General features: G+C 45.5%; 1 non-coding gene across 1 annotated transcript; it reads right to left on the bottom strand.

Moving 5' to 3' along the window:
* Positions 1–9950: 9950 nt before the first annotated feature.
* Trnad-guc (transfer RNA aspartic acid (anticodon GUC)) lies at positions 9951–10022 on the bottom strand. Its single transcript has one exon. It is a non-coding gene; the product is annotated as a tRNA-Asp (tRNA).
* Between the last annotated feature and the right edge of the window lie 242 nt (positions 10023–10264).

The following is a 10264-nucleotide window of genomic DNA, read 5'->3' as shown; positions in this document are numbered from 1 at the left end:
CTTCATTAGTTAGATGGAACTAATATCCATACGATTCCTATCAGAACTCTAATTACTTCCAATCAGCTAAAGAATACATTCAGTGCCAGAACACAGATCTTGTAAGATTTGGTTAGCCAACTTTCCTAAATAAAACACTATTCCTAAAAGCTTCATAACAATAAAACTCACATGAATTTGACCAAACAAATTTTCAAGTTTGCTTAACTCAGCTGATTAATCAACAATGCTGTTAAAATCATTACTACTAGAACATGAGCATAAGCCCCTAAAATGAGGCTGCTTCAATACTGCGTGTGAATTAGTGATAGACGCGATCACACCAAAGGATTTTAATCAATACAAGAGATCCACGAGACAGCAAATGGAATAGAAATGTACTCAATTTTACACTGCAGTTGAACTTCAGACACCATAACTCTTCACGGGAAGGATGGAATCACAAGACAGTAACAACATAACCCGAGATGTAAAAGTGGGGGGGGGGGGGGGGCAGGGCCTTAAATGTCACTCTGCCACCGTGGTACTCTGCTCCCAGTTTGCTCGCGTCGACCACTGCCAATTATCCGCAACACGAAACACATCAGCGGCGGACAATATTCTGAGGCATGAGATACACAATCTTGTCTAGAGAACAGGTGATCAATACTTTCGATGAAATCAGCCTCCGTGAGTTTCTTGGCCAGTCACGGCCCTTAAAATTTGATTAACCAATTCGCAAAAAGACCACTAAAATAATATCCTAAAGTTAAAATGACAAAAATTATTTCGGCACACATTTAAACGCCAAACTACAATAATGAACTACAAGGTAGAATGGAAGAAATATCTCGGCATGGCTTGGAACGCCAGACACCAAATTACGCCCTACTCGTTGCACTTCTAGCTACGTATTTAGCCATGCTTCAGGTCGGTTTGTTGGACGTAGCCACTCTTCCTTCACTGCCGTCAAATATCAAGCCACGACACCGAGTTGCTTGACAAACAACAACTAGAACAATTCCAAATAGTTTTTAGTACACTGGCATGTTCAGTTAAGATGCACGCAACCCACCGAACCAATTCGATTACTCCAATTCTTTCGGCCTGTGTAGCTTGTAACAGACTCGAAGGAACTTGTCCTTCCCCTCTAGGAAAACCAAATCACCGTGGGCAATGGATCGGCGTTGCACGATTCAACACGCCGTAGCGGCTGGCCACGCTCCTTCGTCGTGCCGACTCGGCCTCTCCGCGTGCTGCCTACGTCCACAGTCCCACGTCACTGCACCTCACACCGCGGATCCCCACACAAGAGACTCAGCGGAACGCACGTGCTGCAGTTAAATTCCCGCCACCAAAGATATGAAGAAGAGCAATCAACATCGAAGTCGACTCAAAGATGAAAATGAGAATCGATGACAACTGGCGCCAGAAACGCACCAGTTCGGTATTTTTAGTTCGTGTCTTGATCTTCGTTTCTATATTCCATCGATAACTTTACAAATTCACTCCGTTTGTTAAAATCTAGGCGCAGCATCTTTTTGCTAGCCATTTTCGGTCACTGTGTAGGACCTTTGTTCGTTTCTTTTCTCCTCTGTGTAACTCTCATCAACTGCATGTGCTTGTTAAGTGCGTGTATGGTTATCCCATCTTTTGATTATTCGCGCTCCATAAACCACGAATTTAGCGAACCATGAATTTAGCAGCGGACTCGTAACCAAGATTTAAGATTTATCAAGAATGTATATATAATTTATGCTCACAAGTGCTGTAATTAATACATCGAAGTCAATAAATGTCGACTATACTCGCAAAAATATTCAGACTTTCCATTAGTGAAATTCATCCCAAGCCCCATACACCTCAGAACCAGGGCGCGTCCTACAGCACTTCCTTGTTTTCATTGAATTATGAATTATTTAGATTAGCTCGAGGTTACACAGGTTGAATCTAACATTCACAAATGTATGACGTTAACTACCAAACCAGAGCCAAGACTGTTCAGGATGCAACCGCAGTCTTCAAACGAGCAAATTCACGCGAAGTACGCGAGTTTTCGGTAGTAGCTGCGATCACCTCGTTTCTCTGTTTAATATTTCAATCCTTTACTACTAACGTAGCAGCCTATTACTGTAAATAATACAATATGCCTGCATGGAGGATAAAAATGTTGTAGCAAACCTATATAACATTGCATTTAGCTTTAAGTGTAGCAAATCTTTACCGTGCTGCGGCTCAAACATCCTCTCTCCCAATTGTGTAAAGTTGCTTCGGATGACGCACCTGCGCCACTACGAAAAAACGCAGGCAAATGTACTGGCTTTATTTCCATTTGAGCGCTTAAGAGATTTCGAGTTCGTGCATTCAGCAGTGCTATTTACTACAAATCATGGACAATCTTGAGTCACCTCGTTTTCTTTAAATTCGATCTCTTATCCAGCTCTAGGTATTTAAAAATACAACAAACAATTTAAATTTTATTCGTTTACACGTCCAACGTTTTACTTATGTGGGAGTAGTAACTGAAGCGTCGGGCCACTGTCAGTTTCCATAGCCTTGGTAGCCACTTGAAATACTTCGAGAAACTGGCAACCACCGGGTACTGCCAGTTCTCAAACAAACGTGTTCTTCCGAAGTCTCGTAAAACGTCAGTATTTTATTCATGTTGCATAAACACTGATTTTAGCTTGAGATACAGAGTATTCCAGCGAGTGTCAACATGCTGCTTTTGGGAAAACGGCAGCCGCGGGTCTGCCATACGGCCACTCCTTTATAAATAAGTTACGACATTCTTCGTAGCTTCCAGCGATGCGTGAACAGTGGGACAATATTCCTGCAACCATTTATCCTCAAGTGTGTGTCGTAGATCACTGCTAAGGGAACGGATGTTTCATGGAAGACGACAACAGTTCTCAAATGGTTTTTTGGCATTTGACCCCTGATCAATAACGACCTAACCCTCGACGGATGGCTTCTAAATATCCCTAAATTGCCCATGTTCGTTTGAATTTCGGCCCGTATATTTGTACACTTTTCTCTACAACAGACGGGAACTCTGCTACAAACTGGGCCCGACTTTACCACTGCAACTCTCTGGAGACTGAATGCCTAGAAAGAGTCAATAATGCGTTTTGCGCGTCTGCCGATGTGTCAGCTGTACATGCGCATGCACCATCCTCCATATCCTGTAACTCTTGGGGAACCATAGCCACCCGGTATTCGCCTGTATTTTTTTTAACTTCGAAAAATTGCTGATGTGTGAACATTACAAGCAAGTTTCTTGCACTTGCAGTGGGGTATATAATAAGTGTGTAACAAGTGATTGAACTTTAATCCTCCGAAAGCTAATTGAGAGATGGGATACACATAGCGACCACAGCAGGAGCATATTAAAAAACATGGACGATCAGAATTTCAATGTTAACTCGTATTAAGACATCCACTAGGCCAAAGACAGCTCCATTACCTGTTATTTTCTCATTTCTTTTAGTCAGGTGCAGAGTCGTCATTGGGGAGAGAAATAGCTTGGTGAAATTACAATGAAATGAAGGTGCATACAGACGTTGATATAAGTCAACGGGGCACCTGAAAATGTTTGCCTCGAATGAGACTTGAACCCGGGATCTTCTGTTTGAATGGCAGATGCTCTATCCATCTGAGCCACGGAGGACACAGAGGACAGTGCGACTGCAGGGACTTATCTCTGTCACGCCTCCCGTGAGACCCACATTCACAACTTATTGTCCCGCACTATATTCATAGTCCCCCTGCCCATTATGCTCATTACTCGCGGCTTTACTGCCGATTCCCGTAAGAGTTCGGGCACTGTTTGTGCATCATCCGCACAGAAGAAGATGGTCAAATGGCCGGTGAGCCTTTTATATATATATAGCTAGGTGCCTGCGGACCATGACAGTATTAAGTATAATGCAACGAATGATATATATTACACAGAAACAATAATCGGTCTTCGAAATAAGAAATTTAGATTGCAAAGTTCGATGTGTAAAAGCGTAAATGTGTATAAAGTGGCGTGCTATGGTACGCATGAGAGGTGGCATGAGCCCCCTCTCATATTTCTATCTTACGATTCTCCTCTGTAATTGCATGCGGTGGAAAGTTGCTATTCCTTCACACGCGGACTTCCCACGCAGCTTCTCTCGTCACCCGGGTGGTCCGGTGACAGGCGGGCTGTGATGACTTTGAAAGGGTAAGCCGACAGGTGTGAGAGAGTCGAGTGAATGCTTTCCAGACGCCGACATTGTCAAGAGGCACGCCCGCAGGGGCCTCAAGTAGCGGCTGGGCTAGAGGTTCCGTTACTTCGCAGAAACTTAGCGAAAACACTTTCTGGTGGGCTACCAGCGAGGCGTGGGAATGACTTGTGTACCCAGGCAGTTGTGGCGGGCAAATTCCCGCGCTTTCTGCAAAATCGTAACTGTGATTGGCTTGCTCAGGGCATAGCTCCGTGACGTAGTAAAATCGGCGCAGAAATTGGCGCCAAGAATCTCCATTGGTGGAATGGTAGTGTTCCGGCAATGGAGTGGAATTTTCCGCCGGTTTTTGAGTTGCTGATTGGAACGGTTAACCACGGCCACTGTTGTGGGGGCGGGAATGTTCTGTGTTCGGTTTTGTATGGATGCTCTTGTGGGTAGTCGGCTCTCGCCTTTTGGTCGAGGACGTCGAAGCATCCAGCCATCGCCTCCAGTACGCCAGATCGTGTTCTGGCAGTTCAGAAGACAGTTTGGTAAGGTATGTCCGCAGCACCGGCAGACAGGGATTTTCCTAGGTGATAATCAGAGCTCAGCAGAGCGCGCCTGTTCGTCTTTTTCTAACTTTGTTCTGTCTTGGGTAGCAGCAATTAATGTTGGGTTGGCTATGTGTTTTCTCTAAGATTTGAGTTGCAAGGAATTGGCTGCACATACCACTTCGTCATAATCCTCACAATCTAGTTTAGGGACAACTTCACATTCACAGCGTTTGTTTGAGTATCCAATTTGAGCCAATTTGATGTATTGTAAATGTTTCATGTGTTTTTGTTTATTATTTTGTGTTTAGTCTTAATGAATCATATTGTTATTTTGGACAGAACTTTCATTCTGTTAAGCGGTAGAGCAACCCTATCATTCCTCACTATGTCAATGAAACCTTCGTTTATTTAACTTATTTATCAAATTAAATTATTGCAGGTGCCAAACTCTCTTCTACTCTACTGGCAGGGTTGATTAGAGTCAGTTCGTGTATTTTTTTAAATCCTTGTGCAACAGCAAAAATCGGAGTTAGAATAGGGGGGGGGGGCTTAGAGCATCATTTACATATGTAGATTCTAGAAGAATTTAGTGTTAAATACACTGCTTGCCCCGGCACCTCGCACGCAATTGACGCGTCACCGGACCAAATGCCACCCAGCGTAGTTTAATAGCTGACAGACAAGTGAACTTTGTATACATCATTAGCAAAGGAACATGGACTAATTGTCTCTAAACGTAAATGAACTTCGATGATATTATCAATGTAACCAAAATTACAGAGAACAGGGAAATACATCCCTACATGAGGACAATCGCGAGACAAAAGGTAATAAGCAGGCGTCTTTACGTGCCTCAGCTAGTTTGAAAAAGATAAAACACGAAATTACATAAACAATGCTAATCATTTGTGACGATGAAGATTACAGTTTGATCTCTGACATTGCGGATGTGTTAGCTTGTTAGAGGTACTATGCTCCTATTTCTACCAGAGTCTGTGCAAGATCTCGAAAACCTTCTCCTGCAACTGCTCTGAATGGCCGTAGATCTCCTGCATAGATCATTACACTGTTCACCAGGCCAATGGATTTTGTTGATGCCGGAAGGCTACTAATGCTACTCATATGACCAATAGGAGAAGCTTTTCTGGTATTCAAATATCACAACTGCCATCATGGAAAACTAATAACTTACGACAGCCACTACCCGCTGCAAACCTACAGCTTTATTTTAATTACCTGCAACTATGCTATCTCCCAATCTCTTCGGGCAAGTGGAGGTTGCCTCCTCCAGTTTCAGGGAAACTTCTTTTTCTCTTCCTCAGATTTTCTAATCCTTGGGCTGTGGGAGAACCTCTGCTGTTCTATATATTTTTTCGGATATAACAATGTAATACCCAAAAGCGCTATGAAGAAAACCAAAACAACAGCGAATTGGTTACCGTCTGATCACTTCAGTGTCTCGCGCTGGACTGTCTGTGTACGGTTACATTCCCCCGTTCTGAGCACTGTGTGTTCCCCTGTTGCACCGTCTGCCGTTAACTCTCGGACTGGCCGGCTACCCGAACGAGCCGCCGGCCTGGAAGCCGCACGCCGACTCGATACGGTTCAGCTCGACTACCCGCGGTGCCAGGTAGGGCTGTTTGTAAAATATTGATATTTTTCCAAAACATATCGGCGATATTCCTTTATCAGATATGTCGATATACTGACATCGAAATGGTAATATCCAGTGCTGAGATTTTTTTATTTTATATTATACACTCCTAGAAATTGAAATAAGAACACCGTGAATTCATTGTCCCAGGAAGGGGAAACTTTATTGACACATTCCTGGGGTCAGATACATCACATGATCACACTGACAGAACCACAGGCACATAGACACAGGCAACAGAGCATGCACAATGTCGGCACTAGTACAGTGTATATCCACATTTCGCAGCAATGCAGGCTGCTATTCTCCCATGGAGACGATCGTAGAGATGCTGGATGTAGTCCTGTGGAACGGCTTGCCATGCCATTTCCACCTGGCGCCTCAGTTGGACCAGCGTTCGTGCTGGACGTGCAGACCGCGTGAGACGACGCTTCATCCAGTCCCAAACATGCTCAATGGGGGACAGATCCGGAGATCTTGCTGGCCAGGGTAGTTGACTTACACCTTCTAGAGCACGTTGGTTGGCACGGGATACATGCGGACGTGCATTGTCCTGTTGGAACAGCAAGTTCCCTTGCCGGTCTAGGAATGGTAGAACGATGGGTTCGATGACGGTTTGGATGTACCGTGCACTATTCAGTGTCCCCTCGACGATCACCAGTGGTGTACGGCAAGTGTAGGAGATCTCTCCTCACACCATGATGCCGGGTGTTGGCCCTGTGTGCCTCGGTCGTATGCAGTCCTGATTGTGGCGCTCACCTGCACGGCGCCAAACACGCATACGACCATCATTGGCACCAAGGCAGAAGCGACTCTCATTGCTGAAGACGACACGTCTCCATTCGTCCCTCCATTCACGCCTGTCGCGACACCACTGGAGGCGGGCTGCACAATGTTGGGGCGTGAGCGGAAGACGGCCTAACGGTGTGCGGGACCGTAGCCCAGCTTCATGGAGACGGTTGCGAATGGTCCTCGCCGATACCCCAGGAGCAACAGTGTCCCTAATTTGCTGGGAAGTGGCGGTGCGGTCCCCTCCGGCACTGCGTAGGATCCTACGGTCTTGGCGTGCATCCGTGCGTCGCTGCGGTCCGGTCCCAGGTCGACGGGCACGCGCACCTTCCGCCGACCACTGGCGACAACATCGATGTACTGTGGAGACCTCACGCCCCACGTGTTGAGCAATTCGGCAGTACGTCCACCCGGCCTCCCGCATGCCCACTATACGCCCTCGCTCAAAGTCCGTCAACTGCACATACGGTTCACGTCCACGCTGTCGCGGCATGCTACCAGTGTTAAAAGACTGCGATGGAGCTCCGTATGCCACGGCAAACTGGCTGACACTGACGGCGGCGGTGCACAAATGCTGCGCAGCTAGCGCCATTCGACGGCCAACACCGCGGTTCCTGGTGTGTCCGCTGTGCCGTGCGTGTGATCATTGCTTGTACAGCCCTCTCGCAGTGTCCGGAGCAAGTATGGTGGGTCTGACACACCGGTGTCAATGTGTTCTTTTTTCCATTTCCAGGAGTGTATGAAACTGGTCTTTTGAAATTGTGATAGAACATAATTTTACTTTCACTGTGTGAAGTTGTCTTACTACTTTTTGAGCTCCCATCATGTCCAGTCTTTCTCCTTCACCGTGTGAAGCAAGTATATATAGGTAGCACAAAGAAGACGGCCAACTTAAAAGAAAAAAAGAAAAATTGCACTGGCCGGTGGCAGTGTGAATGGAATAACAAGATTTCCGATGTGGGGAAACGGCACAGCATTTGCGTTAAAAAATAATTTTTAACGCAACTACTTTGTGTTTCTTTACATACGCATTATTCAAAAACAGTTGCTGAAAAGAAGACCGTAATATAAATGACATGATTGGTTTTTGCGATGGGCGGAGACGTGGGAGAGGATATGCTGACGTAATCGGCGCTCGGTGCTATCAGCAGAAACTGCAACGCGTAACTTCACCACGCAATTTTGACACTGGAACTGCTAGGTCGCTGGCATTTGCTGAAATGCAAAAACAGGGAAGTCGTCACGAGGTGTTCCAGATAAATCTGAAACGTGACGAAACCGAACGACGGACCCATCGGACATCTTTTATTGTGCCACTTATGTGCAGTTACCATTGTTCAAAGTTGTTATCGCCAAGCGTGAACGTGCATCGTTTTCCTTTCAGTTCTTGCTCTAAGGTGAATAAGCAGGCAGCTAGCTTGTTGATGTACAGAATATCTAATAAAAAATCAATACTCAAACATACAGATCTAAAATTGACAGTATATATACAATGTATGGTCGATATATTTATAGGCCGGTAGGTCGATATTTCATTCGTGGACATACCGATACTTTTCCGACATATCGAGGGCTGATGAAGACATTTTTTAAATATCTATATATCGGATTCCTGGTATTTTTTAAAAATATCAACAGTCGTAGTGCCAGCAACAGAACAGTGCAGTTGGCCGCAGGCGGGCTCGGCCGGGTAAATGTGACGGGGTGCGCGGCTCTGGTTGATGAAACTCTGAAGGCAGGACGGTACGTTGCGCATATCCTGCGTCCTTGTGTTTTTTGTCTCATGTGGCAGCATCGTGATGCCATTTTCCAACATGACAATGCTCGTCCACACGTTGTACATGTCTCTATGAACTGTCAGCGTGATGGTGAGGTACTGCATTGGCCAGTTAGATCCTCAGATCGATCTCTGATAGAACTTGTATCCGATCAGCTCGCCCACGAAGTCAAGAACGACTTACAACAATTGTGGGTCAGTTTTCCCCAGAAGAGGACACAACGACTTTATCACACCCTTCCCATCCGAATCAGCTCATGCGTCCAGGCCAAAGGCGATGCAACGTCATACTGATAAGTGGGATCATACCGTCAAGTGGTTCTTTGTAAATTTGACTCGATTTTGAAATCACTGAAATAACACCACATACCCTCTCTACCTAAAAAGTTTCGTTTCCTATTTACTTTACGGGTGCTTTACTGTTTTCGTCGGGCAGTGTATCAGTTTGGCAGGTAATGCTTGTTTTCTGACAATTCCTCAACAAGACGTGCGAAATATTTAATTCGCTTTTAAAGGAAATGAAATTCATTTCTGTACATAATGTCCGGTTTTTCCGCAATATAGCTGTTTCTACGAGGGCGTGCTGCAAAGTAATACCTCCGAATGTTTTATAAAACTTTTTCAATAAAACAAACGTTATTAACATTCTACTTCTTTATTCTTCATGTCTGCAAATATGTAGCACTCTGCCGGTAGAGGGCTCCGAATTATAACGTATAATATGCCGGTATCTGAGAAACAGCGCCGGCTGCTGTGGCCGAGTGGTTCTAGGCTCTTCAGACTGTAACCGCGCGCCCCCTACGGTGGCAGGTTCGAATCCTGCCTCGGGCATGGATGTGTGTGATGTCCTTATGTTACTTAGGTTTAAGTAGTTCTAAGTCTAGGGGACTGATGACCTCAGATGTTAAGTCCCATAGTGCTCAGAGCTTTCTGAACCATTTTTGATCACAACGTTGATGTTCTTTCGGGCCACACGTGCAACTTCCGCAATATAAAAATCGCATCTCCCCGGCGGGGAATCGAACCCCGGTCTCCCGCGTGACAGGCGGGGATACTAACCACTATAGTACCGAGGAACACGCAATCGGTCTCTACAGTGCACGCAGATTTATGATTCTCTCGTAGGTGGTACATCTCAAATCTAGCGTCCAGATGCTTTCAGAGTCAGCTGCTACGAAATAAAAGTATGCGCCAGGTGAGGCTCGAACTCACAACCCCGGCATTGCTCACGGCTACTGCCTTACAAGTACCGTACGCTAATCAATTGCGCCACTGGGGCTACAGCAGAGTGCTTTCAGTTAGCGGTATTCACTTTGCT

Source organism: Schistocerca cancellata, chromosome 6, assembly GCF_023864275.1.
Source record: "Schistocerca cancellata isolate TAMUIC-IGC-003103 chromosome 6, iqSchCanc2.1, whole genome shotgun sequence".
Classification (NCBI taxonomy): Eukaryota; Metazoa; Arthropoda; class Insecta; order Orthoptera; family Acrididae; genus Schistocerca; species Schistocerca cancellata.
Note: the sequence above shows the minus strand (reverse complement) of the source record. Positions and strands in the feature narration are given on the sequence as shown.